The 6,775-nt window shown below is 39.0% G+C and overlaps 1 long non-coding RNA gene across 2 annotated transcripts; it reads left to right on the plus strand.

Moving 5' to 3' along the window:
- The first annotated feature begins 982 nt into the window (after positions 1 to 982).
- On the plus strand, positions 983 to 5,971 carry LOC108387552 (uncharacterized). Of its 2 annotated transcripts, none has more exons than XR_001850841.3 (4): positions 983 to 2,986; positions 3,143 to 3,273; positions 4,507 to 4,670; positions 5,632 to 5,971. It is a non-coding gene; the product is annotated as an uncharacterized lncRNA (long non-coding RNA). The 2 variants fall into 2 exon arrangements; XR_001850842.3 differs by having other exon boundaries at positions 3,143 to 3,257.
- Positions 5,972 to 6,775: the final 804 nt, after the last annotated feature.

A 6,775-nucleotide genomic window follows, 5' to 3' on the forward strand; every position in this document is an offset into this window, starting at 1 on the left:
AGACTTTCCTTTAAGTATGTGTCTAATAACTGAAGTCCCAGGTCATCTTTCTGGCATAAACCATCCCCCATAATATAAATATTTGACTTTCAGTTGCAATTTCTTTAAATTGGGACAAGGAGGTAGTTGCCTGCAAATCTCAGATTTTTAGATCTGTTTAGGTTCATCCCTGTTTAGATTTATGATCTTTTTCCATTTACTGCTTTTACATTAATGCTTAATGTGACAGTTTTTTTTAGTAGCTCACACATCTTTCTATAGTATTTTTCATAGAAACAACTTTCCTTCTGTACTCACATTTTATGAAATTACATAATATTTCCCTAAAAAACATGGTTGTAAGAGCAAGTAAAACCAGCATAAAGTAAGTTTAGAACAAACATGTGTGACTCTTGTTAGGTGGGCATACAGTTCAATTCAGCTAATGGAAGCAAAAATAAGGTGGATGTACTCGAGAGGAGTTTCCCACCCCGAGCACTGGTGAGGCCAGGGCTGGAGTCACTGTGTGTTACCAGGGAAATGATGTGTATCAAATTGGTTTAGTGGAAGTCAGTTTGGAGAGGACTGACAGTACAATGGATATCCATAAGGAGGATATTTAACCCGGACCTGGGGAAGTCACCATAAGCTGAGGCATAAAGGTTTGGAAAATTCAGGAGATGGTCTTTCAGGTGCTGGAAACATCCAGGGAGGGAAGAGAACACCTACAATGCAGTAGCAGCAAGAAGTGTGGCTGGTCTGTGGTGTGCACAAGCAGGTGTGTTGAAGATGAAGCTTGAAGAGGATCTTGCAAACCACATTAAGAAGTTTAGATTCAATCTTAGGGACAGTAAAAATACATGAAAAATGTAAGGAGTGGACAGCCATAATTACCCTTGCACTTTAGAAAGATGCTTGGGACTGCATTCCAGGGGATAGGTTAGAGATGGTGGTGGGGCAGGGGTGGGATAGGAATTGGGGGAGGGACGGTGGGGATCTGCACTAAATGCAGGGCTTCATGGGTGAGGGAGAGAAGAAAGACTTGGTTAAAGCCCAAATGTTTCTAGCTTTGGTGGTAGTGCTAGTCACTAACAGAGAACACAGAACAAGAGTAGGATTGGGGGAAAGATGAGTACAGTTTGGAATATCCATTTTGTAGCTAGATACGTGCCTCTGAAACTGAGCTGCAGAGATTAAATGTGGCCAAAAAGTCAAGTAAAGTAAGGAATGGAAAGTATGTAATTATTTTCAGCAGCAAGGTGTCCTCTAGTGACTGGTGAAAGCAGTTTTAGAAAGAAGGTGGCCACAGGGGCCTGATGATAGTGGGTTGAGGAGTGTATAGGGATAAGGAAACCACTGTGTGTGGTAGATAATTTAGAGAATTTGGGCTTTAAAGGAGAGGACAGAGTGAGTGAATTCAGTAAGCTGCAAGATGAGTAGGGAATGAAGAACACACTTAAATGTTGCAGAAATAAGTCAGAAGAAATAAGTTAGTAGCTCTCTTCTCCCAGTGGCCTTGTTCTAATGCTTATCTTCAATTATTAAAAACAATTAATAGGGTTAATGCTTTGTCCACTGCTTGTATACAGTAGGTGTTCAAACAATGTTTCCCTTTACTTAGTTCCTGTTTCTTCATTGCTTATCTCTAAGCCATTTCTCTGCCATCTCTTCCCCCTCACACACACCTTTTTTAGCATTTTGGTATAGATCTTGCCTGTATTTCTATGCTTTAGAAAAACATGGTTGAAAATACACTACCTGTACCTTTTTTTACTTGCTATTTTAATGTATTTCCCTGTTAATATCATTAACTATTATTTTTTATTTACTGCTACATATCCCACCTTACAGATGTACAAAGCTACACCTGGCCATTTTGCCATAGTTAGGCCTGTAGGTGCTCATGTGTTTACAAATAAATCTTTGTTCATATTGCTAATTATTTCCCCACATTAGTCTTCTAGAAGTGGGATTATAATGGTAAACATTTTAGGAGGAATTAGAAAGCTAGTTTCACATTAAGGATTGGAAGTAATAGTGTTGTTTCTTACCAGCATAGTACTAATTTTTCAAGTCCCATTGATATTTTACAAAAAAAGAATGATTGTATGAATCTTATTCAGTTTTTCAATTTCTAAGCAGCATTATCTGCTTCATCTTAAAAATATTAATCATCTCATTGTTTATAAGGTTACTCACTGTTTGAAGACAACTACTTAGATTTCATCCCTGCATCCTAAAGCTTTACATTCCAAGAAAGACATACTGATGCAGGCATGCATGCTTGAGATTCACCAGAAGCAGACAAAAACTGTTAAAACTGTCCCATAGGTGGACCTCCAAATGAGTCTAGGGCAATCACATTGCAAGGATCAGGACCAAAGTACATTTATTACATAGACTGAGGAGAGAGGAGGTCAGCAGGGACCAGCTAGGACATCCAGCCTTCAACTGGGCCAAATGTAAAGAACACATATTTGGTCTGCGTATTCCCTCTGAAGGCCTCTGCTGTAGCCTATTTCCTTCCAGTGCATGGTAACATGTGGCTGCTCTCAGAAAAGTACTGTGACTACCGCCTACTAGGTTCTTTAATTTCCTTCCCCCTTTCTCTCTCAATCCATCTTCCCCATATGACCTTGTTCCCTAGCCCTGCCTCAAGTCCCAGACTAACCCAGCCCTCAGTCAGCAGGATGGTGGGTGACACTGGTTTGAAGATCTCCCTGGGTCTCCTCTAGCCAGTCAGACTGGTGGTGTGTTTGGAAACCACAGGCCCTGACTGTGGCTGTCAGACCTCCGGATGCCATCTGCTGCCGGTCTGCCATCATCATCCTCAGGTACTGCGCTCATCTGGCTGGGCCTCCACCTACCACCCTCTGCTGCAGCTGTCCCACAAGCACGAGTGCCGCCTCCTGACACCACGAGAGAGCCTATCTGGATTCCAGGAACAAATCCATCCTTGTCTGCCTCCTTCCCACAGAAGATAAACATTAATGGCATTATAACATTGGTAAATAATATTAAGTAACAACAAATATTCAGTAAGTGCTTACTATTATTAATTTAATTGCTATAACTTACTCCTCAAGAGAGCTGATGACCCATGAGGACAAACATGTTAGCACATTATTACTGGCACTAAAACTGATATCCACTGTCTACCCAGAACAGGCCTAAGGGAGAGAGAAAACCACAAAGCCTGCCTGTCTCACTGCCTCCATGCCCAGTCCATGAACAGCGCTTGCCCTGCTGCATCCAGCGAGCCACCCACAAAGAAGGAGGTCAGCAGAAGTGAAGGTGTTGTCTTAAAAATATTCATTATAAAAAAGACACTGACTTCATTCTTGGGCAGATTCTCTTCTTGTGAAGTATCTAGTCCCTCTGCCTGATTCTCTTGTTCTTCCTGAGTCTGATCTGTATCCATTTTACTGTGTTTCAGCTATGAAGTTAGTAGAAGGAACTATTTAAAAAGAACTTTAAATAGCTTTTTTCCCCTTTATTGACTTCATGCTAGTAGAAACCTAGGTCTGATCATCATTTTTTTGATTATCTGGGTACTGCAGTCATCCACACTAGCTCTTTTCCCACTGACTAACTGAGAGTTGATTATCATCCAATATCCATCCACCAAAGATGAGTTATAAGTTATGGCAGGTGTCTGGTGAATGATACCAATGCAGTTTATTTTACTGTTTACTCTTTCATCTTAGAGTGATCAGCTAGCAAAACGAAAATTATGGATTGGTATCTTTCCTTTGTAAGACTTCTGTCCCATCCATATTAGATTTAAATGTTATTTTCAAATTGATTTTACTAATTATATTTTCTGTGCATGAGTCACACAATCATGTCCTTTGCTCATTTATCCACTGGGGGAGTGGTAGTGTTCACAAGTATGTTTGAATAAATTTTCACGTGCTTAGAGATGATAAGTATTTTCCATTGTGGTGAATATTTTTCCTTTGTATTTATTGTTATTTTTATTGCTGAGAAGTTAAACATTTTTTGTAACTGCATTTCACAATTTTATTTCATTTTTAATTTCCCATTTTGTTCCAATAATAGGAAAATTATCACCTTAAAGTGGGACTAAAAACCCTATTCTTCCCTTAGGGTTCCATTCCTACCATCTTCGAAATTTTGTACTGACATTCTTGGGCTGCAGAGCTTAGGCTCCACAGCTCTTTAAATTATTTCTACAAAAGCTGAACATGTGTATGACTTCAACAGTGCAACTACCTGCAGGGTCCATTTTCCATGGATTTGTAACTATTTCCCATGTTGTCTGATGTCTAAGAGGTCTAGAGCTTACTCCATTCATACCTAAGTTGATACCAAGAGTCACTCACCCATTCATCTATTCATTCATTTATGTTTGGCACACAGACTCTAGGGTAGCCCCAATGAGCCCTTCTTCCTGGTGTTCATCCTTGAGTGTGGTTTGCTTCTAACAAATAGAATATGGTAAAAGTGATTTGATGTCTGTCCTGTGATGTATTACATAATAAATAAAAGACTATCCCTCTGAAGATTCATCCTAGAGACTGTCCTTGCTGGCTTGATGAACTAAGCAGCCGTGTTTGGGAAGCTCACGGTGAGGAACTATGGGAAGCCCCCACTCCCAGCCCTTCATCCCAGGAAGAAGCTGGGATCCTTGGTCTTAGAGCCACAAGGAAATGAATTCTGCCAAGAATGTGAGTGAGCTTGGAAGGGATTTTTTTCTCCAGTTAAGCCTCTAGAGAAGAGTACAGTCCAGCTGACACCTTGACTGCAGTCTTGTGAGACTCTAAGTAGGGGGATCATCTAAGCCTTGCCTACACCTGCAGAAATTGTGAGATAATAAATGGGTGTTTTCAACCACTAATTATGTGGCAATTTGTTATGCAGCTATAGAAAAAAAATGAATACTCTGCTATGCTCAATGCCATATATGTGATTCTCTCACTTAGTGCTTGAAGTAACCCCAAGAACCTAATACTAATATCCCCCATGTTACAGATAAAGCAACTGAGGCTCAGGAGTTAAACTCTAGAACATTCTGCTCTCAACCACTGTACTATCATAGTACTATTACATACTATCATTTCATTTGACTGTAGTTCATTATTTCATGGATTCTAGTTTATCATGGTTTAAAACTTATCTCCTGAATATACCAACAATTTTTAGGAAATGTCCTATTAGGCATACCTAGTACACAAAGGAGATGATTTTATGAATTCAACATTACAAGGAACTTCCCTATAATTCATTTTTGATGTATTTTTACCACATATCTCAGAAATATTAGATTCATGAATAGGAAAGTTTCTCTTTTGTGTAAAATGGTGATGGGCTTTGAACTATTTAGAAGGGAGAAAAATTGTGGCTGTTGATTTGGAATTAGAATACTCAAGTAAACATCAGTTAGAATGTGCTGGCTATGGAGTCTGTCTTTAACTTCACTGCAAGAATAAAATACTTCATCTTGTTTCCTAATTTCCCCATTTCTAATCAGGTAGAAGGAAAAATTAGGAAGTGGAGAGATTTAGAAATGTTTTTTCCCCCCTTACAACTAAAGTCCTATTTGGTTTAGTGTTCTGAGTAGCTGAGATGGAATTATGACCCCACTACTCTATCTTCTAATGAAAATTCTTTCTATACTGCATTTATCAGATGTTAATTATTCATACTGCATGATTGAGGATTTTTGGATTCAGAGATTCACCTGCAATATTTGGAATATCAGTGGAGGTCTACATCAACACAAAATTTATACAGCAGCTGGTGCTAGTCAAAGCTAATGATAGAATTTCAGTTTAATAAAAAGACCCCCAACTGAGCACACCATCTTGAAGAAAGTATACTTATCAAACAGCTTTCAATCACTTCAAGAGGGACGCCTTAATTGGGAAGAGGAAGATCTGCAGAGTAGTCTGTCATCGTGCCGATTCTAGATCAATGACTGCATGTGTGCTCTTTGATATACACAGCTTTTGCTTTATATTGAATAATCACATCCACCTCCTCTTCATTTGAATAAAGAGATCTTTTTTTCATTTAACAGTGTGAAACAATATCTCCTTCTAATTCACGTCTGTGTCTTCATCATAAACAACAAAATTTAGACTTGTGATAAGAAAGGTCCATATTGTTTTTATAACATGAAAGCAGTACTCTTGAAATCTTGCTATTTTCAAAAATGGTTTTGTTGAAGAAAATTGTATAAGTAAAATTAAATTATGGTAGTTTAACTACAAGAATAATATGCTAAGTAATGATGATCTGGATTCATATACAATTATTTTGGAGAGGATTGTACAGTCATCTACCAATAAGAATGAAAAAGAAAATGGATTCACTTTTGGAAGGAATTGAAATACCGAAGAAGAATGTGACTCAGTCAATCAAGTACTGGTTTCCTTATTTGTTAAAAGGAGATATTCATTAAACTGGTGGCTTTCAAACTATTTGTAGATTATTAGTCTCCTTGGTACATTGGAGGCATTATGGACAGGCAGGGCAGGTGGAGGGCACAGAGAGGGTGGTGGAGCAGAGCCCGATGTGGAGGTCAAGGCAAAGCTTGAGTGTGGGGTCGGGGGACTCTCTGGCTCCCGTTCTCACTTCAACCAGGGCAGGTCTCTTCCTTTCCTTTTCCTTCTCTTCCCTTCCCTTCACCTCCCTTCCCTTCCTCTCCTTTCCTTTTACCTCCCTTCCCTTCCTTTTTTTCCCTCCCTTTTTTTTTCTAGGTAAGATTTCTTCTTTTTCTTTTTTTGAAAAACAGGGTTCTGCTGCTAAAATGGAGTTTGAAAATCACTGA

Source organism: Manis javanica, chromosome 8 (genome assembly GCF_040802235.1).
Source record: "Manis javanica isolate MJ-LG chromosome 8, MJ_LKY, whole genome shotgun sequence".
NCBI classification, from domain to species: Eukaryota; Metazoa; Chordata; class Mammalia; order Pholidota; family Manidae; genus Manis; species Manis javanica.